The sequence below is a fragment of the Centroberyx affinis genome, unplaced genomic scaffold (assembly GCF_046629955.1).
Source record: "Centroberyx affinis isolate AG114_WGS23_722 - 3 ecotype Tasmania unplaced genomic scaffold, CSIRO-AGI_Caff_v1 ptg004951l_1, whole genome shotgun sequence".
Classification (NCBI taxonomy): Eukaryota; Metazoa; Chordata; class Actinopteri; order Beryciformes; family Berycidae; genus Centroberyx; species Centroberyx affinis.
Genome location: NW_027282431.1, coordinates 135047 through 162796, shown reverse-complemented (window position 1 = coordinate 162796; position 27750 = coordinate 135047). Strand labels below are relative to the sequence as shown.

At 42.1% G+C, this 27750-nt stretch overlaps 1 protein-coding gene across 3 annotated transcripts in view; it reads right to left on the bottom strand.

Moving 5' to 3' along the window:
* The window catches only part of adarb1b (adenosine deaminase RNA specific B1b), a 130465-nt gene that overhangs the window by 99292 nt on the left and 3423 nt on the right, over positions 1–27750 (bottom strand). For 2 of the 3 annotated variants that reach the window (XM_071545541.1, XM_071545542.1), the window contains exon 2: positions 15965–16047. The exons of the other annotated variant lie outside the window; for it this stretch is intronic. The gene's annotated coding sequence lies outside the window, so the exon portion shown is untranslated. The remainder of the gene's footprint in view (positions 1–15964; positions 16048–27750) is intronic. 3 annotated transcript variants of the gene reach the window in all.

Genomic DNA, 27750 nt, shown 5'->3' with positions numbered 1-27750 from the left:
TTAGAGTGCCCAGACCAGCAGGCAAAATCTGGACAGGGAAGGTGAATGAGCAACGCTTTCCCTTCCCTCAACAACAAATGCTGAGGTGTCCTTGAGTGGCACACTTAACACCAGCTGCTGCAGGCGAGCGTCTAACTAGCAAATCACAGAAGAATGCAGTTGTACTGGGCCGCTCCCGGGAGTGACTGTGCGTAACTGTAAGAATGTGAAGGAAGCTGCTGAAAAAGAGCAGGCATGTAGTATAAGAAGGTTTTTTTTCTTCTCCCATTATGGTGGCAGGCTTTTGTAAATTCCAAAATGCAATGATGAGGAGATGCATCATTCCCCCAAGTGTTTTCAAAATCCAGTCAGCTATCAGCCATCAGCCGTCAGCGGCGTCTGAGATATCGTGTGTGACAAAACAAATGATCAAACACAAAACCAAAAAAATGAACGCTAAGAGACTGATCTATATTCCTCCACCTATTTCATCTTGGGTGACAGTGATCTAAACATGATGCAGCGATGTGACTACAGTATAATCCACCGGAGGGAGGTGGTATGGAATACGACTGCAAACCTAGGAGAAGCACAGAGTACAAAAGCAACCAAGAGTGTGAGTGAGTGCGCCTTTACAGGGGAAAGGCACCGCTGCAGCGCCGAACGCTACTTGTCATTTCTGCCTGGCAGCCACCATCAAGGCAGGCTCCATGGCTGCGGGGTTCTGACACGGGGACAGCTACTCAATCTGAATTAAAATTCAACAATGGGTAATGCCTTGAGTGTAAACACATAGATAATTAAATCAATTAATATCCATTAGCGAAATGCACTGTACACCCTCAGCCAGGAGCCAATAATGCACAGTATTTTAATTTGCACCTCAGAGCGATGTTTCTGCTCTCCGCTACACATACATGAAAACATACATGTATAACATATCCACCAACGGCCTCCATAAACTGCAGCTATTTGGATTTGGCTATGGGGATTCATGAGCCAAGTCTATAGGCTATGTCTGGCTAAAGGAGATTCTCAGAGGACATTTCAAATGGAGCTACACTTGGCTGTCTGGTCTGTCTTGCTGAGCCATCACAAGTGGCATATAAAGCATGTCCAGAAAGTAAAGAGGGAGCAGATATTTTTCCAAAACAGGATGCTAAAATAACTGCCCAGTGCGTTGTGGTGGGCTTGCATTTTCATAAATTAAACCAAGGAGGAGCCGACATTCCTAAATTAAATTACTGGATATCAAATAATGCGGTTTTATACCATACTACTTAATCATAATTAAAAATGTAGGAAATGAAGATTCACGTGTTGCGCTTTGGGATTTTTTCTGTGTGACTTACACTACCAGTCAAAAGTTTGGACACACCTGATTGAATGTACTATGTTTTTCATGATCTTAAAGCCACTTTGACCTAAAGGTTTATGCTTAAATGCTTGAACTTTGTTTCTTAGACAAATATAAATAGTGAAGTTGATGCCTATGTATGAATTTCTTTCCCAAGCCTTTCCATCAAGGCAAACGGTGGCGACTTTAAAGAATCTAAAAAATAAGATAGTTTTGATTTATTTAACACTTTTTTGGTCACTGCAAAATTCCATTTGTGTTATTTCATAGTTTTGATGTCTTCACTGTTATTCTAAAATGTGGAGAATAGTAAAAATAAAGAAAAACTGACGTAGTGTAAACAGAAAATATAATGCAGCTATCAAGATATGGATATGTAGTCACTGGCATCTCCCTGGCTCTGCATCACTCATCAGCAGCCCGGTTGACGGAGCATGAGGCAGCCTGGGCAGTCAGAGAGAGGGGGCTGGGCCTCGTCTTTTGAGAAAGTCACGTCTATTAAAATGAGGAATCACAACAGAATCACTGCAATCACCAAGAACAACAAATGTACTGGAGTGTACCTTGCTGACATCTATGCAGAGATACACTGACATACATTGTTTCTCAGTACATATTAACACACACTGCACAGGCACTGAGCTTGGCATACAGTAGAGCAGCTGCAGATAAGAGGATTTGGGGATATTGTCCAGGTTCACTTGAACTGTGCAGAGCACATGTACCAAGACTGAGTGTTTGTTGCAGGGTGTGTGTGTGTGTGTGTGTGTGTGTGTATTGAGACTATGGTCACACAAAAGCCACTGTGCTGAAGGGAGTGAGAGTTCATTTGCACTGATACATATTCCATGTTGTTAGCATTGTATACGTTGTGTAACACATCGGGCCAGCTATTTTTCTACATCTGTTTTGACAAAAATATTTGTGGCATGGGACAATGTATCAAAATTCAATATACAGCAAAATAAAAAATGACAATACGTATTGTGGAGCAGAAACATTTATCACAATATTAACTACATTTTATTCTGCTGTAGTAACCACATATGGGAAGGCTTGCCCATCACAATTTCACCAGCTCTCCATCCAAATTATATTATTTGAACTTTGTAATGACATTTTAAAATTTTTGTTTACGTTCTAGCAAGCCAATGCCATTGCAATTGAACTTTTATGTATGACCTCGTATCGTGGTTGTATCGAATCATATTGTGAGATATGCATATCGTCCCATTGCTAGAACAACTGACCAATCATTTTACCTTCTAACCCTTGATAGACAGGTGGCTAGTCCTCATGTCAGTGCTTTGTCTGAAACACCAACAGCCAGCTAACATTTTTGGGAGGGGCATGTGACCTACACAGAGTCCCGCAACCAACTAGTGCTGTTGTCCGATCTGTTATCATTTCTTTGCAAATTAAAAAGAATGCTTTTTCCTTTTTAGATAATGCAAAGAGATGCAGATGATGGATGGGTAAGAGAAAAGATCTCCGTTTCTCTGTGTCTTGTTCATGTCTGTCACACTGTTGACCACACCAAGCAGCCCTCACCAGGCCACCAGCCCTTCACTCCAGAGCAGAAGATGAAAAGGCTCTTTTCTTTAACACCCTCTCAAATTAGACAAGGTCTTAATCTGAGGATACTGCACATCGTTTATGGCATAGGTTATAACATGGGGCGCTCTTGGAAGCTGGCTTGCTGTCCAGAGGTCAGCGTGTAAAAGACAGAGGTGTAACATGCTGCCCCTTTCATCTTAAAGGCAGTGACAATGATGCCACATTTCTAAGAGGCAGTGTCAAAAAGTTGCCTCAAGGGCAGGGAACTTTTGTCCAATCACGGGGCAGGAGATACTCAGCAGCCCCACCTCTCTGGTTCATTGGCTGGCATAAAATTAATCAATCACCAGGCAATAACCAGCTCACTGATGGCAGAGGACATATAACTGCCACCGAGCAATCAATCACAAGCTCTTGTATTGGAGTTTATGATGGCTGCATTGACAGGGTCACACTTGACTGCAAGAGCAGGAGCATGCATACATGCACACATCACACACACACATGCACACACATGCGCACACACACACACACACACACACACACACACACATACACACACACAGAGAGTCCCGCACACTGGCTAACTAACCACCATCCCATTTATCTATGCCACAGAGAGATCAAACATTGGCCTCATAAATCATACAGGCTGTCATCATTGTCTGCGCTCCTGTTAGCTGCCCACAGACTACAAACGAGCAGAAGGAAAATTAATATTATAATAGTCATTGAGCTGTGTACATGTTTTCAGTGTCAGACCTCAGCCAGCGCCACAGAGATAAATATTTTATCCTGTGTGGTGTTTCAGGCCGTCACATCACAGCTTTACTCCGTTCTTGGCTCAATGTGTCAAAGGTCTGAAAGAAACATTGTGAACGTGCCAAATGTGTTGGGATGAGATGCAACATCAAAGGTTAGGCCTACGTTTGTGTTTTTCAATCCAACATTCTGTATCATGATTTTGCAAGGAGAAGAAAAAAAACATACACACATACTTGTGGTGTGATTGATCAGTAACGCTACACCACAAATGACATCACCTGAAATGTCACTACCTTGTAGCAAAGGTATTTGGTTAGCTAATAACTTTAAATAATTAAAGTGGATTTTGCTGTCAAGGCAGCAACCACTTTCTTAAAGCAGGTGTCAAGTTTTTCTCCAAAAACATCTCAATTCACAATGAAACAAATTTGTTTTCATTTGTTTGTTTGTTCATTGTTTCATTTGTTGAATCATATGCTGCTGTGAGATGCTGTCTTACCATTTATTGTATTTTTACATGACTGGGTACAACTGTTTGGGAGCTGTTCAAAATATACCTAACCAATTGATAACCCCAGTGACATATCTGCTTTACTCTAACATCCAACCCAAGTTGTTGCATAGATGTCCATCCTAGTTTAACAGCACAGGGGATAGCTGCAGTAGATGTGTATTTGTAAATGTCTCCTCAACATCACATGCTCAGAATCGACTACAAAATTCAACATAGGAGAAAAATGTATCAACTTGGATGACATTGTATCTTTGAAACAACTTTGTCACATATTTCGCCACTAAATCACCATTATCCAACATAAATATCACAAGAATTCCTATGACTACTTTGAGTGTGTTGGCATTGACCTTCAGCATGGTATGAAGTCATAACTTTGAACTTTTAAAGCAGTGACACATGAAAGAGCAAGATGACTAGGGTCTCCCAGAGGCGAAGGTTAAGCTGGAACGTCATGCCAATGTCATCCATGTTAGGAGTCATCCTCCATGTAGAAAGGTCTCTCTAACTCAACTGGTTCGACAATCAAGACAAGGTCAAACGGATGACAAGCGGCTTCAGTTCAACTGAAGCTGAAACTGACGTCTAAACATATAGCATTTTAATTCCATCATGCCATTCTCAGGCAGACAGCAAAGCCCTGAGGGGCGATGAGCCTGCTTCCTAGGCCTCGTGCAGTGAGTCAACACCAAACCTGTTTTTGATGGGCGCCATGGTTTTCCAATAAAGTCTGATTTGCGGGGCGGAGGCAGTTGAAAGCGCATATTGGGGCTTGCCAGGCTGCATAGTATCCAGGAGGGGGGCATTAAGAAACAATCAGCACTTGATTTTTGTTTTTTGGAACCTCATCAGGCCATCTGAAGTCAATAGACACTTTACCCCAGTGTTTACCAGCATTAAAAACTTAAAAAAAAAAAAAAAAAAACCTTAAAAAAATAAAAAAATAAAGGCAATTTCATAGTGATTAAATATCTTTAATCTAATAAATCACTTTGTAAACAAAGTCTATGGCGGGGCAACAGTGCTTCAGGGACTGCCACACTGAATACAATATAAATAAGTAAAGTATTCAGAAGTGGGATTTTGCTTTTTAAGTCAAAACAGAGGCCAATAATCTTTAGATTCACTAAGAGATTCTGGCATCTACCTGGTTAACTGGTGAAAGGGGAAAGTTTTATGGACAAAGTGTTATCATAGTGTATCCAAAATAGTAATGGGATGTCTCAGGAAATGCCTGCAGGGCTTTGTTGTTTGTTGCTGGATAATATAAGATGAAACGTTAATAATTCCATGGGGAAACTGAACATGTGAAGCTTTAGGCCCCGGCCACACTGATCTGTTGTGTCTGTCCGTCTCTGTTCATTTTAGGGTTGGGCGATGTCTACCAAATTGGCATATGACGATGTCCACAGTGAAACATCGCGATGGACGATGACATCGTTGGGGGGGGGGGGGGATTTTATAGACGAACAAGAAAAGATCTTCCATATGTCCGTAATGAAACGGATATATAATTTCTTTTATACTTTTTGCATGTATGTAGCCTATGTTGGATATTAATTACTATTTCCTCCCTATAGCCTACTTTTCCTCCCTATAGCCTATGCTTAAGCAACCTCATTAAGCAGATCATCTGATTATAAAAAAATAATTTAAATACTAGTCATAGTGTTGTAACTGCATAACTGCAGCACTTCGCTTCATGTTTGGTAGGCGTAGTAGTCCGACTCCTACCTTTTTGAAATTTCGGGTCCTAGGAGAGAACGGGAGAGTAGTCCGTTGTGTCTGTCCGTCTCTGTTCATTTCAATTCATTTTCAATGAGAGCTGTCCGTTGTCCGCAAATCAGAGGCATTTTATTTTTTTTAAATAGCGTTTACGTTCCAAAACAACCCAACAGACAGAAATCTATCCGTTAGTATTTCTGTCCGTTTTTTGACGGATCAGTGTGGCCAGAGTTCGCTCTGTAGGTGAGTTTGAATCCTCAGTTTTGAGATAGGCTACAAATAAAGACTCACCCCCCGGTTTACTAAGGCAGGCGCAAACCAGGTAAATTTAAAAATAAATTATATGTCTGGCCTAAATTAAAACATGCTTTCACTGGGCGGCAAATAGTGTGATTAAATAAGCTGTTTTTCCTTTAGTAAATCAGGTGCAAGGAGCTATTATAATAATTAGAATAAACCCATCCTTCATTTTTGCGCTCTCTGTCTGGGGGCTTTAAATCACGATGTTGCGATGTAGAGGGCTCAGTGGTCGATGACTGTCGGCCATCGGCGATGGATGATGGCATCGTCCATCGGACCAACCCTAGTTCATTTCAATTAATTTTCAATGAGAGCTGTCCGTTGTCCGGGTAGCGCTGATGACGTGTCCGTCTCCGTCAGATTTCCGTCCGTTTTGACGGACAGAAAGTTCAACCCAGTTAAACTTTTTCTGGACGGACGAATTTGTCACCGCAAATCAGAGGCGATTTTTTTTTTAAATAGCGTTGACGTTCCAAAACAGCCCAACGGACAGAAATCTATCTGTTAGTAATTCTGTCTGTTTTCTGACGGATCAGTGTGGCCGCGGCCTTACACTAGTGAACCGTTTTACATAATCTGCAACAGCATGAGAAGAATGTTTATGACTTTAGGTTTAGATGATAGATCTCTGACAATTAGTTTGGGTTCCACATATACACTTGGAAATTATGTCACAATGCATCAGTCAAGCCCTAGCGCTCAATGCCATCTTGTAAAGGTTCAGGTTGAGGATCAGTGTGTCAATAAGTGTCCCGTTTTGTGACTAATCCTATGCATTGAAGTCCAGACCAGTCATGGAAAACACATCAGAGTCTGTACTTCTGCTTCATATTCAGATTTTCATGTTAAATACAAATTAGATAAGTCGATAGCAAACGCAAACAGCTTTAGTTCACCGTTTCAACTCTGGCTAATTCAAGCCTCCTGATTCACCCTGGCATGAACCCTTCTATCCTATTCAACACAACTGCAGTCATTCTGTCTCTAGTGGGGAAACACTGAACAGTACACTCCAACACACAGCCCAGCAGTGTCCCTGACCGTCAACATCACCGCATCCAAACACACACAACAAAGAGATGAATTAATTAGGACTAGTAGTCAAACCAACAGCTGTATTGTTCTGAAGTGGAAGCACCCTTAAAAGATAACTTGTGAAGGCTAAATATGTCATCAACTGAGGTTTGACATTGACTGTGTGACATACCAGCCTTCAGGATGGAGTCTATTGGAGTGCATTCTGTCTATTCAGACAGAATGAGCTTTCAGGACAATTGCCCTATTGACACTGGAGTATTATTACCTGAAGAAGTTCATTGATTTGCGGAAATCGTCAGTGTGCGTATCTGCCATGCATGTGATTTGTAAAGTAAAACTTCAAGCGCAAATTACCTACCATATTTTGGTGAAGACAAAGGTTCCCTGATAATACTAAAGCTGTGCAGTTTGAACTCTAATTCCAGACATATTAGGAACGCCAAATTAGGAAGTGACAAATTGTAAGATCTTGATCTTGAGTGACTGCATCCGGGGCACCGGCGATTTCAGTGAAGTTTGTTATCCCGTGTGAATGTGTTCCACAAAATGCAGAACTTGCAGATTAGCCTTATTAATTACATGAGGTCCACAAATAATAAGAGTCCCATGTAAATAGGGCAAACGTCTGATATACAGTATATTTGTTATCAAAGGACATCTGTAAAGTCCATGATTGAAAGAACTTTGTAATTTGTCACAAAATTACAGAGATGTGAAGATCTAAAGGTCGACCCCCTGACAAGTGCGTTCAATCTTTTTCTTCTAATTAATTTTATTGTCTGGTGTCTTCTAATTGCTGTGTAGACCTTAACTAATGCCTCCATGTTGATAAAAAAAAAACAGACTTCTCCCACCCTATGCCAACATAATCACAAAAATAGTCCAAAATCTATTAGGACTGTTTTACCTGTTACTATTTTTACAGGGCAAAAACTGGATGTACAAGAGGCTGGAATCTGCACTGACACACGTGTGCAGTCTGTAAAAGTTACTGACATGGTAGATTCAACAGGACAGACATGCTCCGGTATTGAGTACATTACCCTACTTACTGTTAATCTAATCCCATCCAAATAGGGCTTTGGGGAACATTCTTCACAGGGAATCATAGGTAATTGAGCTTGAGAATTCCCAAATTGGACCAAATGAATACATTAAGCTGATCATTGGGTCATCATTGGGTTTGTAGCTGTTGCACTCTTTTAAAGATAACATCAGAATATGCCATCACAAATTTAGTAGAAGTGAATTAGAAAATCCTACATGTACCATCTTTAGATAAATCTGCGATATCCAGTTAATTCAAAGCCAAAAGTCAGCGATAATTGGATTTTAAATCTGGTTACAGCCAGTGAGAGCTGCAAGTGGAATAGAAATAGCTGTTCTAGACCAAGTATTCACTCTGGTGGAGATCTGCAAAAACCTAATCTCGAATAAGAATGCAAAACTGGTGTCATACATCTGAGGCCTAGTTGCTTAGCAACTTGATGTGTTCGACATTTTTGCATCAGGATCACATACCATAGCAATCTGATGCAGGGTAAAACTGGTAATCATTTTGTAATCCTGATACAGGCTGGTTTATTTGGCAGTGGTATCACATTTCTACAGCTGTAAGGAAGTTGAAGCAGCTTCCTCTCCTTGTCCATACTGAAGCCCCAGTGGGCTTCAGCCAGCCTGGCACAGCATCTCTGCTATAAGTATTTGTCAAATGGATCTATTCATAGGCCTACTGGGCAATACGCAACCATCTAGAAAGGCCTGTTTCACTGCCGTTCCACATCTGGCAAACTACCTCCAATGTCAAATGAAGAATGGGAAGTTTTATCAAGACTGTTTGAAAAACAGAAAAAAGAAACAGTTTATTATTTCAGGAGCACATCATTCTCCATTTGACGTGAAACTAAGGACTGTATAAAAAGCAACAATTATTTCTACAGAAGGAAGGATTCCATCCCCGCTACAGTCCCAGAGTGTCTGTAAACAGTCAGAGATCTGTGTGCAGGCAGATCTGTGGAGACTGGAGTGTAGCTCTGACTTCTCAGCGGGATGAGATTGGCAGGGTATGGACATTTCACTTGCAAAACAAAACACACATCACTTGCAGAGCCTTCTGTTTGCACCCCGCAGAGAGAGAAGGGCTCCTTGTGGAAGCCAAGCCTCATAAATAGCAAGGCTTGTTAAAAAACGAACAACAAAGGGGAGGATAGCATTAGAGTTACTAAAAATGGAGACTTTGGTACCACCCACCCACACAAACCATTCCATTATACATCTGAGAGTAGTCAGCCCTTCGTCTAGACCTTTAAGACTCAAGCATCACACTAGATTCAAAATTCTATTCATTAGTTGATTTCTTTTATGGAAGATGTTTAACCAATTTATACTGTATGTATTAACAACATTAAAAATTCAGGGCAATCAGCAAAAATTAAGAATTCCAGCTATTCCAGCTTCCCTCAGCCATTCAATTTTTTTATGCAGTGAATGAGATGCTTTCTGTAAGGTCTCCCTAACTCGACTATCTATATGACCCGTGGATGAGCTGGCTATCAGCTCCAGATTAACTCCAGAATGCTCCACTGAGGAAACAAGAGTGGAGTGGGAGGATTACCCAGCTCAGCTCAGCTAAGCCTGGCCATACAAGCACGCAGGGAGCTACAGGCGATGGAAGGGAAACTATTCATAATATATCCTCAGCTTTTACCTAAGTGGACTGTTTTCTATTGTGTCATGATATCAGGATACAACTTTTAAAAAGCTTCAGTTTGGATTTTTTCGAGTATACAAATTATGTGTATAAACACAGAGGTTAGTTTTTGCAGACAATCTCTTTGCAACTGTCATCCTTAAAATGTAATTCCAATAATATTAAATGCTTCTAAACAATAAACAAATGTTAGGAAGCCATTTTAGCTGTCATATATTGCCAGTGCTTTTATCAATAACTCAGTCGGTCCATTTGAGAATGAAAAAAAGGCATCAATCCAATAACGACAAGCATAAACCAAGCCAGGATAGGGGTAACAGTGGCTCAACAACTTCACTTGTACATTGTGAGTTTTGTCTCGCTGTTAATAATACTATAATAATACAAATCAGTGATAATAGAGGGAAAGACTGCAAAAAGCCTCCCATTAACTATGACCCTTCTGCAGTAAGTTGCCCTCCACTGTGGGCACAGAGCTACAGCAATGGGAATGGGGGTGGGGGGGTGGGGGGTAGTTGCCGAAGGTGCCGTCTCATCTGCCGATATCAGTGATAAACAGTCATCAAAGCAGATCTGTGCAGTCAGTGAGTGGCAGGCAATCCAAACAGCTCTGGGTTACTGAAATATGCTTGCAATTCACATACACTTACATGCACAGGGACACACGCACACACACACACACACACAGCTGAAGTGCTTCTTTGCCTCATGCCATCTCCATGGACCGCAGCCAGCACTGAATTACTTGTAGCCAGAGCCGTAGTTTGCAGTTCTCAAAGCCCTGAAGGATGCTGCTGCAGCAACTACACTTGCTATTCGCTGACAAGAAGCCAACTGCCTCTGCAGAAACAGCTTCACGAGCAAAACCAATTCCCCTTTTTATATAATTTAGAAAAGCAACTGGCCTTCACTCACCTATAAGGGTGAGCTGACCCAGAGTGGCAATTGGTTGGATCACCTGGTAATACAACACTCCTGACTCAGGGTCTCCTTGACTCAATGTATTCTGTGCTATGTGCTCCAAAAAGGACACAGCTGCTCGATGGTTTATGCATACATCTTCTGTTCCACTTGGATTCAACATCAGTGATGTAACCTGGGGTCACTGGGCGTTTCAGGTCTGTCAACATCAGACATCCTGAACCAGCTTGTTTTCAAGTAGCACATGGATCACTTGTCTTGATCTAGAATCACTATGGGTGTATCTCTGAGAAAAACACGACAAAATTAAACAAGGAGCCAAAGGAAAGAGAAGCAGGGAATGAAATTCTGAGTGAAAAGAGAAGGTGAAGGGGAGAGACGAGGAATGTCTTTGTTTTTGCAGCAGCCCTGTGCATCTGTAATCAGGATCAATGGGCTTTTTTTTTTCTTTGAGAGGGGATTTTCTTCTACTGCCATCTCCTAATAAAAGAGTTTCAGCAAAAGCAAACCATGCTCCCCTCTGTACCAGAGAAACATGTCCGCAAATACCATCATACACACTGGTCATAGCTAGTCCTGGTGTTACAGATGGCAGTATAGTTTTCTAGACCAGTTTACAGCCAGCAAGAACATAAACTTCCCCAACTTCACAAATCAAGTGATGCACTGTCGTCACCCATTCTTGGTTAATACACGATTGCTGCCATTAAGCAAATTGCCTTTGGTTGTGTTGGCACTCTCAGCTTGGCTGGAGCTCTCTAAGTCAATACCGCAGAAAAAGCAGCTTCCTGGTTTGCAGCTCCCCCTCACACATGCCCCCATCAGATGAAATTGCTGTCAAGCCGGCCAGTGTATCCACACTCTAAACTGGAGGGCCCCAGTGCCTGGGTGCAGCATCTCCGCAGCTGGGGAACTGCAGACTGAACCTAGGCACTTCATGTTCTCCGGTCCTCAAATGAAGACAAATGAAGCCTCACTAAAAGAGGAAAGGCCTCTGACCCATTTGAATTAGAAAATTTGAATGTAGGAGCACAGCCTGCGAGAGAGAGCGGTTCTAATTTAGAGCAATTAAATCCATCTATCAGATTTTTTGTATCTACAGTATTATGCGTTCCGTCCCTGTGGCGCACTGGCCTTACCCTTCACCTCAAACCACATGGGGAACATTACATAATGCACTAAGTTTTAACTCTGAAGACCCGGACGCTCTCCGGTCGTTAGGTATATAATCAGCATCAGAGGACGTCACAATAAGAGGGGGGAAGGCTTCAGATTAGCAAGGTCATACTAGAGGACAAGCAGACAGATGGGGGAGTACTATGAAAAAAAAAAGCAGCGTGAGGGCAGCAGGAATAGAGACTGACTGCAAAAGACAGGGAACGAGTTGGAGAGGGGGAATGAATCAACAAAACTGTGTTGTCAGCATCCCTGGGGGCCGGCAGGGAGCATCAAGCAAGTTGAAATGGGCCGCTGAGTCTCTCCCTTTTTCTCCTTCCTCCTCCTCCTTTCCCTTACATGTCTCCCTCCCTTCTTTCTCATCCATATGGCAGATTCCACCTCTGCCCCTCCCCCCGCCCCTGCCTGCCGCACACTCTATTGAAATGGCCTCTCTCCCACACACAAACCCACGCTCGCTCGCTCGCACAAGCATCCCGCATCCCCTGAGCCGTGTCTTGTTTACGGTTCGATTAGGGCCGACCGCCCTCCAGGACGAGCCTCCTCCTCCTCCTCCTATCTGCCCTGCGCCCAGATGTTGCTCAGATAATTAGGGAAAAACCTGTTTTGTCCACCGGGGTCATAATAACATCTGTGCCAAATGCAGAGACAGCAAAAAAAGCTGCAGCGGCACCGACAGTGCCGGTCTCGGAGGAAGAGAGGAAGGATAAAGCCAGACATGCACATATGACCCGTGGCAAACACAGGGATTTATTTGAACACACAAAAGCATTTTTTAGGGGAGCGATACACACAAAAATGCACTTGAACGGCATTACACAAAGGCTAAACACAGGCAAAAAATCCCTGTGCAATGCGGAGGTTAGAGGAGCAGGAGGACTCAAAGACTTCCGCGTGCTGCAGCGAGCACACACACACACACACATACACACACACACACACACTCACTCACACACTCCTCCACAGAACAAGGTAATAAAGTGTGTGCCGATGATTGAACAGAACCCCTGGGAGGCACAACACAGCACTATCCCTGCTCCAGAGGTGAGTAATAGGACTGCTGCGTCTTCCTTCCCCAAACCGCTAGCGCTGCCTGCCTGCCTGCCCGCCTGCCGTATCGCCTGCTGCCGCATTTCACCGGAGTCTACAACCGAATCTCACACTCTGCTCCGGTCTGCAGTCTGTAGCAAACTGTTAGGGAGCAAAGCTCTCCTGTGGGATAAAAACACCTCCTTCACATCGGCTCATGAATATAGCAGCCAGGCTAAATGTACCGTGCTTTTGATGACCATCGGCCTGGCTGACAAAGTACCGCCGGTGGAGACACACGCGCCTTGGTGTAAGGATTGATTTAATAAGCAAGTGTCTGTTATGATTGGAAAGACAGCTCTCGTCTTTCATTGGACTGTGCAACTTACACACTTGTCAGATGAACAGTGAAAGTTGCACTCCTTCCATCACCTTGTCTATGCTTCCCCTCTGCCAAATTTTCAACTGAGGCAATTTTTACTTTTTTCCTTTAGGGACTTTACTAGACAGTACACAATATAGTGACAAGGAAGACATTGAAGAAAGCTAAGCTTGTGCAATAAAGAAAGGTCGCAAGCTAAATCCAAGTTCAAAACGTGTCAGTGCCAGTCCTGTGTTTTATAGGTATATTAGGTATAGTATTCTTGTTCTCTACTCCTTGCTTTTGTATATAAACTAAGCCTACAAAGATTTGTTACGTATCAACACCAGGTGAGGCTTTATTCGTACATCACTGCAAAGGCATTTGTCAGAGGAAAAGAGCACAGCTTTCTCTCATGTTTTTTCTTCATGGACTTTGTGGACTTTTGGTTGATTTGCAAATACACTGCATTCACATATGAGATGTGTGAATTTGGAAATCACACATATATCTAATGACTGGGGAAAAAAATGGGAAAAGTTCATGAATAGAATGACCCTTTGTCCATGAGAGCTGCACAGACAGGGTCAAATAGCTGTGAATGGGAACTGTGGCTGGCCAATCACTCAAAACAAAGGGCTTTGTGTTCACTGGGAGAAAGTGAACAAGTTGCAACAAAGTCTGCTCACAGCGTAGCACGAAAAACAAAACGCACTGCCCAAAAAGAAGTGGCACACATTCTTTTTCCTCAGACTAACCACTTATTTCTGAAGTATGGATGGATGCCCCTTTAAGGTGGCAGTACCTGTAACCTTGCCATCTTTGAACCCTGTGCAGTTCAGTGTTTTCAACTTTTCCTCCCTAGCTCGTCTTACCTTGCCATTCTAGGAACACAGGAATATTTATTACATCAATACTCTGCTATGGCTTTGACCCTCGCACCCTTTATTGCTGGCTGCTTATTCTACTGTTGTACTCATTGTAAGTCTTTCTGGACAAGAGCATTAGCGAAGTGTCGAAATTGTAAATTTAAATGTAAGCATACAGAGAAGAATCCATCTGCCCGGCTAATCCCAAACAAACCAGAGTGTTGCTTGAAGTGCAGCGCGCAGACACTCAAATTCCCTTCACTGTTACAATGCCATTTAAAGGCAGCGCAACGGCTCTCTTGCTTCTGTGTGTGTGTGTGTGTGTGTGTGTGTGTATGTGTGTATGTGTGTGTGTAGGTCATTGTTGAGACCCTGTCTGTCTGACACCACTCTCCACTCCCCTTGTCTCTGTCTCCATTCGATCCTGTCTATCTAGGCCATCGGGTTGGGTTAGGGTACGGCTCAATCACCTAATTAAAAGATAATCACCCTGGTAAGTGCATTTTGTCTGCTGTGCTTACCGTTTTTCACACCACAACATTTGTAATGTTTTCCAAACCAAATAACACTTGATGAAAAGTACAAGACTCTGAGACACTGCCCGAGTTCACAAAGGTTTTTTTTTTTTTCTTGTTTAACAGAGCAAATGTAAGAACTTTAGAGACTTTAAAATGATCTAACTTCCAGGTTCATGTAATCTAATCTAAAAATTGCAGGTAATGAAATAAATACTGAACCTATTTTGAAATTTAAAATATCAGAAATCAGAGCAATTCTTTTTTAGTTTTGCACAATAGGTTGCCGATGAAATTGAATTACAACATCTTTTATCCCTTAAAACACATTTCTAAAACTTGTGTATAATATGCAATTATTCAATATACTTCAATGTCAATATTTGTGAATATATGTCAGTCTGTTTATACAAAATCTCTGTGTATTCACGGTTTAATCCATACAATGGATTATTCAATTAATAACAGTCAATGCACAATAAAGAGCCTCTAATTGTGACTCCACAAAGTCTTCTTTCAATGTAGCCGCACCAGATTTTGTCACCAAATGGTGGTAAAATTTGTCTTTGACGGATAAATCAATAAGTGTCACTTGCCACGCTGGCCAGTAACTTTTTGAGACGATAAAAGTAGAAAGTTATATACAGACATTGGTCTTTGCCTATTCTCAAACTTTGTCCCTGTATCACACAGGCTCCTGATTGGCTGCCTGTTACACTGGCTTCACACAAAACGCTAGCAACAAAACTGCAACTGCAACTGATGACAGGTAGAGTGACATATTCTATGAAAAATTTATATTAAATCTGCGGTAGGCAGGATTTCTAAATTGGCATTTTGTCAAGGAAAAGTAATCCCCATATTGGAAGGACATTTTTGAGTATACTAATACATCAATCGCACAGGAATATCAATAGCCCCATTGCTCCACTATATGCTTTTTAAAATAAATCCTTTGCCTCAAGCATCAGACAAAGGAGGCAAACTCTAAAGCCGGAAAGCGTAGCCCCAGGTTGTCAGTGATCCACATGCACGCCTCTATCTCCCCACCTCAATGTTAGCTGCTTTGGTAACGTCACCAAGCTCATATTTTCACATTTTTATATGAATCATTAGTTGCCACTTGAGTTGGACCTTGATTTTCTTACCTGCATCCAGCTAGTGCAGATGAAAAACCATGTAGTGGGCTGGCACCAGCTTCCAAGTTACTGCCGCGAAAGTTCAGTCGCACCTGCATGTAGGAGGGAGGGGCAGTAGAGGTGAGTCAGAGAGAGCGGGGGAGAGGGGGAGAGGGGGAGAGGGGGTGAGTGTTTGTGCGTGACTTTCAGAGAGCCTTTTTTTTTTTTTTTATTAAACTTGCTTTTGACCTACCTACAGCAAATTTAAGTGTTCTGGCTGGTAAAAATTATACTTGGCAGGTAATTATTTTGTTTTACCAGGACTTGGCAAGTGAGCCAAAAAGTTAATGTTGGACTCTGTGTGATAATGTATTGTGTAGGGAACAGCGGCTCTGGAGCTCGTAGGGATTCAGTGTCTTGCTTAAGGACACTTCAGCGCAGGGAATGGTGCCCACTTGATGGTCACATCACAGATTAGACCATTGGTTCTCTTGTTTGGGAGCCTTTGGGAGAGGTTTTCTTTACATTCACAAATACTTTTACTCAGATATTTTACTCAGATATTCAGATCAAAATCAGATTTTCTCTTCAAAAAGAAAATATGTGTTATCGCACACAATTGCCACGCACACACAGACTTAATCAAATACTGCAATTCAAGGTGTCGGTGCTAAGTTAAGCTTCTTAATGTAAAAATGGCCCTAACGGAAAGTTCAGCACCACAAATCGCACATTTGAAAAGTGTGAGATTTGGGAGAGGTGCTAAAAACTAACACCTGCCTTCAGAGCAGCAGAACATCTTAATTTAGGCACAGCTTTCATCGCCACTTGGTCTGAGTGAGAGTGTGTTGCCTGGAGAGAAAAGTTCTTGGCCCTGGTAATAACAAGTGTGTGTGTGTGTGTGTGTGTGTGTGTGTGTGTGTGTGTGTGTGTGTGTTTTCATGGAGAGATGTCTCTTAATAGGCATAAAGGTGACTGAGAAACTGACAGACAGAAGAAAGGAGCCAAAGTGAGATCCTCCTAACAGACGGCTTGGCCGAAGAAGTACCAATACAGGCCTAATGGGGAAGGTATTAGTAAGCAAGTGTCTGATGTGATTGCAAACGATAAACCTTCATTTGATCGTACTACTGACACACTTGTCAGATGAACAGTGAAAGTGACCCTCCTTCCATCACCTTGTCTATTCTCACCTAAACCTCAGTCATTCTGACATGTAACCTCTGGAAGTGTCACAGACAAATTTCCGACTTATGAAAAAAAACATAAAAATCCAGACTTTTTAGGAAATTTCTGCCCCAGTAGGCAGCAGGGATGTGCAAAAGCCTATTTTTTCATGGTTGACTAGTCAGTGGGTGGTGGGTCAGTGCAGACAAAATGCCAAGATTCAACATAAGCTTATTAGGCTAGAGGCAAATAACATAAAAAATAACTATTAACTAGGATTAACCAAAAAAAAAACGAGCATGAACTGTGCATTTTGACACTGAAAATGTATTCTGTCATAAGATTAGGCAATATAAAGTTTTCCTTTAACTTGATATTATACTGTATATTATGGTACAGATGACACGGCAGAAACAACACAACCGATATATCACACAATCCATGAAGAGGTGGGCCTTTTGCTCCATACCTGAAGGTGATAATTAAGCAACATAAGTATAATTTCTGAAAGATGGAAAAAGCTTAATGCAAGACTATCCAAAATATTTTTCAACATTTATATATCATTATATATAATTATTATGGATATTATATTATATATCCAAAAGATAGTATGGCCTACACATAGACTTATGAAACAATGAGGCTGAAATGCAAAAAAAGAAAAATAATAAAAACGTTGACAAACATCCTCACAAATGACTAGTCGACTGTTTTGGTACGTCCCTAATATGCAGCACACAGAGGGGAAGAATATGAAGGACAGAAGATGGGAAACAACATGTGACAAAGGCCATGAGCCAGACACACATCATGCACCCAAACCCACTGAAAGATCAGGCCATGCTGGGAGTCTTACTCTTTAATTATCCCTTTTTGAAGATTTTCCTTTATTCTTGAATGGATGTGAATTCAGCACTTAAATGTCACACAACATTTTGATAGTTTATTGTTGCCACATGCTGGGAAATAAAAACTGCAATAATGAGAATTTAAAACTGCCATGCATCGAGAATCCTGGCCATATATCACTTAAATATCACACTTAAATAAAATGCAGAGTAGTCAAATGGCAGTCAATACATAAAGATGAAAATTTTTATTACATCAGATGAAAGACACTAATGTATCCGAGGCTATAGTACACCATGCTGGTTAGGCACAATCTACACCACACTGAACAAAAGGCTAACCAACCAGAACAGCGGCCACAACAGTGGCATTAGAGTGCAGGAAAACTGGGCCAAAATTGACATAACCTAGAAAAACAAGGCCACTTCTCCCACACAGACACATGCATACTGCGGGTTGTAGACCAGAGACCTGCAGAGGTAAAGAAGGCAGGAAAGGAGTACCAGTACACACACTGAGGAACCAGCAAAACAACAAGCCACACAATCGGTCAACAGGGCGCGCACTTGATGCTTTAAATAGACTTAAGAGTCTGGCTCTGTGCAAAAGAGGACAAGAGAGGGAAAGACTGATCTGCTGAATAACAGGAACCACCTCTCCGTCTACACGGCATCCGTCCTTCTTCTGACAAGTTTATTTTACACATTTCATTATCACAGACTACTCACGAGAGCAAATCCTCTCATTGCGACTTGATCCTAATAAGAGAAGAGGCTGGGAGGAGAAAGGGAGGTTGTAAAGAAACTGTAACCATCGCCTTACCGAATAACATCCGCCATTTAAAAAAAATAAAAAACAGACCAACGCCTAGAAGAAGTCTAGGGAGTTATCAGCCAAAATCGTAACATTTTGTATGATGTAATCATTCCTTCTTTGGAAATATTGAGCAATGAACTTCAGTGCGCATTTTTCTTTCAAAGTGGATACATAATATTGAGGAATGAAACTTCATATTGACTTTCTTTTGCGCGGCAATAGACCTGCAACTTCAGGCATGTAAAGACAGCATTCCATTGTGATGCAGGAAGTTTTTCCACTACTAACAACACTGGCGTTATTTGTTGCCATTGCGGGTTACGTGCTAAAAACATGCCAGCATTTAAACCACTTACGTGTTAATTACAGTGTGAATGTAGAACATTATTATGACCGGCCGAGCGAGAATCCACTTGTCTGTTGCAGCGTTACAGTTATTTGTTCAGTGTCAAGTTCTCGGTATGACGGGAGCCGCTCTTCCTTATCCGTTATTGACTGATGCTGTGTGATCTTATGCACACACAGCCTGAAATGAAAACTGAATAAGTTCCTGATAAGTTACATTACTGATCTTGTCCAGCTATACAAAGCACTTTCTCAAGAAATCCCAAAGAGTGAGCATTTATTTTGATGACTCTTTCCCAAAACACGTTGCGCTGCGCCTTCCCTGCATCATTAAAGTGGTTCCCGTACTAGCAAGCAAAAACACAGTTTGCCCCAGGGCAGAACAAATCCTGACCTGTTTTATAGAAACAAAGGGATCAAATTAAAATGTTCCCAATGAGTGAGCAGAGTACACACACATGCCCCCACGGACCAACATGCACCTGCTGCGCTCTCCTCCCAGGCAGCGTCCCCCTCATTCTTCTGAACCGTGTTTAGCTCTACTGTAGCATCTCTTTATCAAGTCCACCCACACCTGCACAGCCAGGGAACTAAATTTGTCATCCACTGATCAAAGTGGATGGTGGATTCCAAATTTGAACAGCCACCACCGTTACTTCACCAGCGAAATTGCTTTTTATCATAGAGAAGACTTATTTAAGGTTATTTACTTGCCAAAGTGTGGTAAATAAGTTGAGTGGTAGAACAAAAATTCACCAACACTGGTGTTAAAATCCCATCCTGCACCTGACCGCCGTAAATGTATTTTTATCCTCAAAGGCCACTTTGCTAATATCACTGGGAACAGTGACTGTGCATACCCACACACACCACCAGCAACATGGTACCTTACGCCCTGCTCAGGTAGCTTGTGGTTGGTCCAAATGTAACATTATCCAATTATAGGTCATAGCAAAAATGTAGGTAAGAAAGAAATATGAAATATAAGAAATATACCCATGCCCATTCCCTGATCATTCTCTTTTTGACAAGTGGTGTTCAAGGATTCCCAAGGAGTACAGACATACTTTGTTTCATTATCGAGTTACAACAGTGACAAAAGGATAGGACAAAAAGTCTAGACTTTATTCTCTACATTGTCATTTCCTCCCTTCAAAACAACAATGGGTTTGATCACTAAATTATTCTCACTCAATGCTGAAACTTCATAGTCACAACAAGAGAACAAGCTAGGTGCTGCGAAGGCTGTTCTTTCACGGTGGGCATTTAGCCAAAAGGTACTGTGGTTAATTGAGGAAGTCCGTCTCACCCTGAGCCACTCCAGCAGGAAGAAAAACAACCTACCGGCTAAATCTGAGCATCATTAACCCTTTCCAACAGGAGTGCTGAGGCGAGCCATCCAGGACACAGCACTAAAAGGCACTCTGTTGTCTTGCTCCTCCTTTTCCTTCTATATATAGCCATATCACCAAGGGCCCGATGCAGAGCTCGTGGCATATGGAGGAGGAGAAGGAAAAGGGGAAGGGTGAGGAGGAGGAGGAAATGGAGGAGGAAGAAGAGGAGGAGAAGAAGAGAACTTCCTCGTGGGTGGCGGTGCATGCGGGAAGTCACAGGTGTGCAGATTCAAGGTGTCCTCAGGATGAAACGGACTCTACCGTCAAGCTCGGGCTGGAGAATGAACTCAAAGTGTGGGTTGGTTCACAATGTGAAAATGTTTAAAAATAAAAAAAAGTTATGGCATTCAACCTGACACAGCATTTTCTAATGGCTGTTCCCACCCTTACATATTGGGATTCCTTGAAAAAAAAAAAAAACAGTTTCTATCTTGAGAAGTATGTGTTTTTCTCACACCCTGCCAACAGCAAAATATGTAAAATAAAGGGCTTAAAGGCATGGTTCAAGATTGCAAGAAGCCTCTACATCTTCTCTTTAGACATTCAAAAGTTTACCAACAATTCATTGTTCGTGGATAGAGGATTTATTGTTTAGTGTATGGACAGCAAAAGCATAAAGCCGGGGAACAGAGTAGAGCTTATAAAACATGAAAAGCATGTTTTCACAGCTCCTCCATGTGGCCTGCATTATTGATGGATTTAGCCTAATCCATTGCGGATACATGAACTGCCACATCATGACACAATCCGTGTTATCAGGGGTGATACGCACACAGTGAACCGCTGTGACGTGAACCATTGTGTGTGTGTGTGTGTGTGTTCTCGTGCACATGTTCACAAAGCCCGCCCGAGAGGGTGTCGGAAAAGCGCATAGCGGCTACGCTGACAGACATAGCAGCCCGCTATAGCCGTACCCCGGGGCAACGTGGCTTTTTCTCTAAGTACACTGGAGATCCTCTGAAAGCTCCTGTAAAGGCAATGACAGGTACACTTCTCTCTGAAGTACAACTTCACTTCAGGGAAATGAAAGAGAGCAGGAGAGAGCAAGAGAGCAGGGGTGCCCTCCAACAGCCTGAGAGGTATATTCTATATGCATGCTTTCCAGACCTTTCATTTGAACTTCAGGGAAAATGGGATGCTTGAATGCAGAATGCAAAATGAAAATGCTTTCAGAAAAGGAGAGAGAGGTTGGCAGTTACATGCAGTGCGGTGTGAATGGCCAAAACAGTTGTCTAAAGTAATACTTTGGTGATTAGCATTTATTTTGGATTGTCTGCTCATTTCAAATCACGTTTGCTGGCAGGATATGTCCCACATCATTTTTTTATGTGCCGAAGGTTGAAAAAAGTACACATTTTAAGATTTTTGAGTTAATGGTGTCTTTCAGTGTATCAATAGTAGAGGTGGGGTTTCCTCAATTCTCGAGGCTCTCTGTGAGTCTACACTGAGCAGTTAGTTTCAGAGGTGGAGATTATCCTTTCAGTTTAGCTTGAAATTTTTCACTCACGCTGGCCTCTAACCTCTTATTCTTCTTTCAGCTCAGCAAAATGGATTTTCATGCCTGGGTTTAGCTTTCAATGTTTTTTTTTCTAGTTCACTATATCACACCACTAAATTCACCTAAGGAAGCTAATATACTGACCATGCACCAAATGAAGGAGAGAGGAGATGGAGAATAAATGGGGAAAATAGCACCACAACAATCAGGAGATTATCTCTGTTGGACTATATTAACCCTGATTTCTGACGTTTTGTAACTTCAGCTAATAAACATTACAGCCGCATCATGTGCTGCAAGGTCACATCAGCCCATATGCAACATTCTAATGTAAAGTCTATTAGCCATGTAAGACTTGGTGTTTACCACGCACCTATTTTTTAGCTAGCAGTGGTAAACAGATCCGTGTGGGAAGCACTGCTCATGGCTCCTCTTGTTTCTAAGTGACAACTGAAAACATCTTTGATGCCTGGCACTCCTGCTAAAGGTTTTTGTGGTAAAAACATGCTACGCTCTCAGTGCTGTCAGGAATGCACAACAGTGTGCCATTAATATTGAAAATATGAAAAAAAGTGAGTGTTGTGAAAAGACATTCCCAGTGGACATGCAGCCTAAGTGTCAGGGGTTTCCCTCATGTGAAAAAAACACAGGGGGTTTCCAGCGTCGCCAAAGGCAAAGCATGCTAACGGGACTGACAAGAAGGAAATCAAGTGCGACTAGTTTGACAGAAAATAAAAATGTTCTATAAACATATTAAACCAGTAACAAAGCCAGGCTTGAGCTTCTTAAGGCTGTCAAGTATCATTATTAAAGCCCAAACTAAATTACAATGAGTAACGTTCTCCCCTCCCTCCAAAAGCACTGTTGAAATGTCCTAGACCAGGGATTCCCAAAGTGTGGTACGTGCGCCCCTTGGGGTGCTCGAGCTGCCTCTAGGGGGTGCGCGAGAGGAAAAATGTAATGGTGGTGTAATGGTGTAATAATTACACCCTAACCCTACATTGTGGAATTTTTCACTAAATAAAAACATGAAATTTAAAAATTTCCTTTGTAAAATTTTAATTTAAATGTTTTATTTAAAATTAAAAACTTACATTTTAATAAATAAATAAATTTACCCAAAATGCACTTCAGCTCCTGCCGGTCAGCCTGTGGTGGCAGCTAACTAGCTTAAGTAGTTCATTCATGCAAATATGCACAACTGGCTAAAATCAGGAAAACTGTCAGGTGGAACATCTACCTCTACACCTCTGAGCCTGTGCGTGTGTCCTCGCCCTCACCCATCCTCTTTGCTCTTTAAAAGTGACGGCTTGTGCATAACTTTGTTGCAATTTATTGAAACTTTGTTGCAGTTTCAGTTTCATTTGAATGTGAGAGCGCATTGTTGCGATCTCTTGAATATTTTGTTACGTGTGTTCTGCTTATTTGTGCATGATTAAACTTGATGCCTTTAATGCGGCTATAAATAGGCTATGTTGCGTTTTTGTTTTTGAAGGTGTAGGGGATTGGGGGTGCATCAACCCAGTCGGGATGTAGAAGGGGGTGCGTTGCCTAAAAAGTTTGGGAACCCCTGTCCTAGACCAAGGCATTTAACCCCCCACTGCTCTAGTGGAGCTGCTCCACGGTCAGAACATTGTGGCTGCAGTGGGAAGCCTGCAGTTATGAATGAGTGTAACTGTTAGAAAGTGAAGCACGGCATTGTTGAAAAAAAAAAAAAAAAGAGTATGCATAATTAGTCAACATTTCCTAAATAAATAAAGGTTAAGGAACATAAATAAACATTCTGACCTATCTACAAAACAAATCCTTTTCCTCTCGCATAGTATTGCGTAACAGGGAACACTGAATATGTTGACACACTCAAGGCACCGTAGTTCATTTAGCCGTAATATTTCATGCAAATCACCTCAGAACAGTGACTCCTTGTGTTTTTCCCACTCCCTGCAAGGTGCAAGAGGAGATAAATAACACCTCCAAAAATAGGTCTTCCCATGCTGCTTCAAGACAGCATTCGGCACTAGACTCCAAAATGGCAAAGGGATAACACAGCGGAGCCAAACAAGCACGGGCGCGCACACAGCACACAGTCACGCAGTCACGCATGATTTTCAACCCAGCAAGAACAATACCCACTAATCAGAGTGACTGAAGCGTTCACTCTCTCTGCAATTACTCAGTTCCATACACTATTTCCTGCTACAGTCGCACATGTCAAACTACAATATGGCTGCTCTATTTAGTTTTTAAATCGGCATACTAGAATTGAGCGAAATGTTGCATTTTATCAAACGATAAATGCAATAAAATATTCTCTATCACGTACTTGTTCAAGGAATGAAAACATACTAGATAACATCCGATAATAATCTCTAGGCTGGTTTGCTTAGGATTCCTGCTACAGAGGGCCAGTATTAGTGCAGAAATAGTGGTTCGGACAGCTATGAGTGAGCAGTGGCATGGTTCTGGTGGTGGAGTGGAGGCCCTGCGCTGCCCTCTGCGCCGCCTACCTATGTGTGTGTGTGTGTGTGTGTGTACACCATTGACCGTAATGTCACATTCACGCTTGGATGCTAACCTCGTCTGGCGTGTGCGTTAGCCCTTTTTTCTATTTTCGCTGAGGATTCATCTCCAGTGGATGTTGCAAGAGGTTACGAAAGAGGTTACAAAACTCCTTAAAAAAAAACAAAAAAAAAACATGTGTGACCTCGCTTTCACACGAGCCCACCAGCGTACACTCACACGATGGTGAGTCGGTTGTTTTTTTGTTTTTTTTCTTGCAAGGGTTTTCGTTTGCTCCAAATGAAAGAGTAATGCATTCTGCAACTGCAAGCGGCTCGCAATCCCAATGTATTCTGCATGAATAATGGCTGCAACCTGCGGCTTCCTGCTCGCTACAATTTGGTGACGGGGGTGATGGGGCAGCACTGATGTGGCCCCCCTCAGGGGAGTGCAGAATGTCTCAGTCACGCAAGCTTGGGTCATGCCGCTTTTTTTTTTTTTTTCCCCTTAAACCCCTAACCCTCGCCACCACCACCACTCCATCCTCGGAAAATGACAGCCCCCCCTCCTGTGCTGGAACATGCTCATCACTGGGCCAGGAAATTTCACACATATACTGTATATCCTCTCTTCCAGCTTCTGATATCTTTCAGTGAAAACTCAGACATTCCTTCAGCAGAAAGACTGTGTCTTCTTGGCCTGGTTTGGTGGAGCTCAATGGTTAGAGTATGGCACTAACAAAGGCAAAAGGGGGCTGATTCCCATGTGGGCCACCCACATCCGCATCCGCCAATGTCACATGGCTTTTTTTTGTCTGAAGCGATACCTGCAGTTACCATGCCATGCCTTAAGAAAGCTGAATGACTCACCGTCTGTGTGATAGGTTGGCTGTGCGCTCTTGTTATGAATTCCCTGTCACTACCTCAGCGGGAGATTTGAAAAATAACACCACCTGCAGCATTTGTATCCCGCAAACTTCTTGAACGAATGAAACCCATCTTCGCCGCATGAGGTAACATAATTATAGTTCTATGGCTCTGGTTCCCCCTCGCTGGGTGTTGATAAAAGGGGAAACATTTGCTTTGTCATCCATCTTGGGTCTTCTTTATCCTCTCTGTGGAGAAAAGTGTAAATTGCAACCAGAACAGCAGAGCCAGCTGCTCTACTATCGCTGGTCTCCAGGAAGAGCTTCAAAAACAAAACAGGCAAAGAAGTAGACATAACACATAGGACGACGGATTATTATCGTCAGTTTCTCACCATCAAGCTTCAGATATGGGCCAGGTGATTCAGCTTGCTTTTTCTTTGAGGATTTCCATTGTTCTTCCTTAAACCGGTTTATCTCCATCAAAAGGCATGACTTGTTACCAGTTATAGCATATTTAACAAAACATATATATAGATCAAAGCTAAGGATTCTGTAGATGCAGTATGAAGGGAGAGCGCACAGCCTTGGAGATAGCGGAGCAAATCAGGAGACACTGCCTGCTTTGTTCAAACCATCATTATATCTGTGCAATACACCATAGATAAACTTATGCGCTTGACCCCTTACTTAGATTGCAATGCTTCAGCAGAACTGATACATTGTAATTCACATTACAGCAGCCTTAGCTGCAAAACAGGTAAAACCGCCACAACATGCATTGCATGCACTGTATCTGTATGTTGTGTATACATGTGTGCAGAAACGACTTTTATACATATAGGGATGGGACAATATGTTTATCTCACGATACGATTCGATACATGATCCGGAGTTCACGATTCAATAAAACCAAGATACAATGTAATAAATTAAAGTTCAATGACAAAGTATGACTACAAAATTATGCTTATTTCTGATCAAATCTTTCTAGCAATGGCACTGGCTTGCTAGAATGTAAACAACAATTTAAAAATGTCACTACAAAGTGCAAGTAATATTATTTCGATGGAGAGCTTGTGAAATTGCAATGGGCAAACCATCTCATTTGTGATTACTACAGTAAAATAAACTGTAGCTAATGTCACGATTTATTTTTCTGCCCCACAATGCGTATTGTCACATTTTTGCATTGCGATATATTGAATTTTGATATGTTTCCCATTCCTACAGTCATATAGACATGTATTCAGTATCACCTCCTTGATCTAGATCACTCAAGAGTCAGCTTTACAAAAAAAAAAAAATTCAGAGGGTCTGAAAACCTACAATGTGCTCAATAGCCTACAGCAAGAATTGTCATTTACTGTATCCTTTACACAGACTGATTACTTGATTGATAGTGGGCACCCATTTAAAATTCAGCGTACAAAAATCAATTTAAATTTCCAATACAAACTGGGTGGGGAGCAACAGCATTCTGGGGGAATTGTTGACACTCGCGGATGAACGCGAGACAGCAAGGACATCTGTAGCCTCATTATGTTGTGACAATGAAGTGCTCCTGACATGCCCGTCACTTCAGAGTACACATAAAAGAACAAAAACAAATCAAAACGTGATTAAAGGACCGAAAACCAACTTGATGCGTTCAATCCAAACTGTGCAGCGAGAAACTGGGACAGGTGAAAACTCTAACCTTGAACCCAAAAGTCAATGTTTAGATTAGACACACCCTTAAGGCACAACTCCACTGCATCTATTGCACAACAGACCCCCCCACACATCCCCAAACGATGACTGGGACCGCTCCAGATTTATTGTCAGCTGCCGTTGCCATGTCAGTCATAGGGGGGCTAAAGGCATTTTTAGTCTCTAAATTTATGACGGGCTATGAGTGACCCAATCCTTCTGCGTCCCGATGAATTGTTACAGTCAAAGTTGCCCGAGTGCTTGTACAAAGTCAACATTAATGACATGACTGTGACCGAACAATCACTGACCCTCTGTGGCTCATGTGTGCCTTCCTGTCAAAACTGGGCTTGATGGCAACAAAAAGAGCTTTCCAGACTTTTAATGTGGTATAACTCAAAAAAAGTTGAGATAAAAAGGTGGAGAGGCTGACAGGAGTGTCAGAATAAAGGACTGGCTCCGGTTGATGCAAGACCGTGTAATACTTCAAACTACGCTCTCATCAATAACTAGACGTAAAGAGGATGCCAAAAGTGTTTCAGTAAAAGTGCTCAAGACAACAGAACATCATTTGTACCTAGAAGATGAAGAGGGCCGGGTCACGACTGCAGGGTTTTCCATTAGATACAGGAGCAGCCGCCAAACGAAACATGTAAGTGGCCAGAGGTAGAGAGACGTTAGTGCCAGT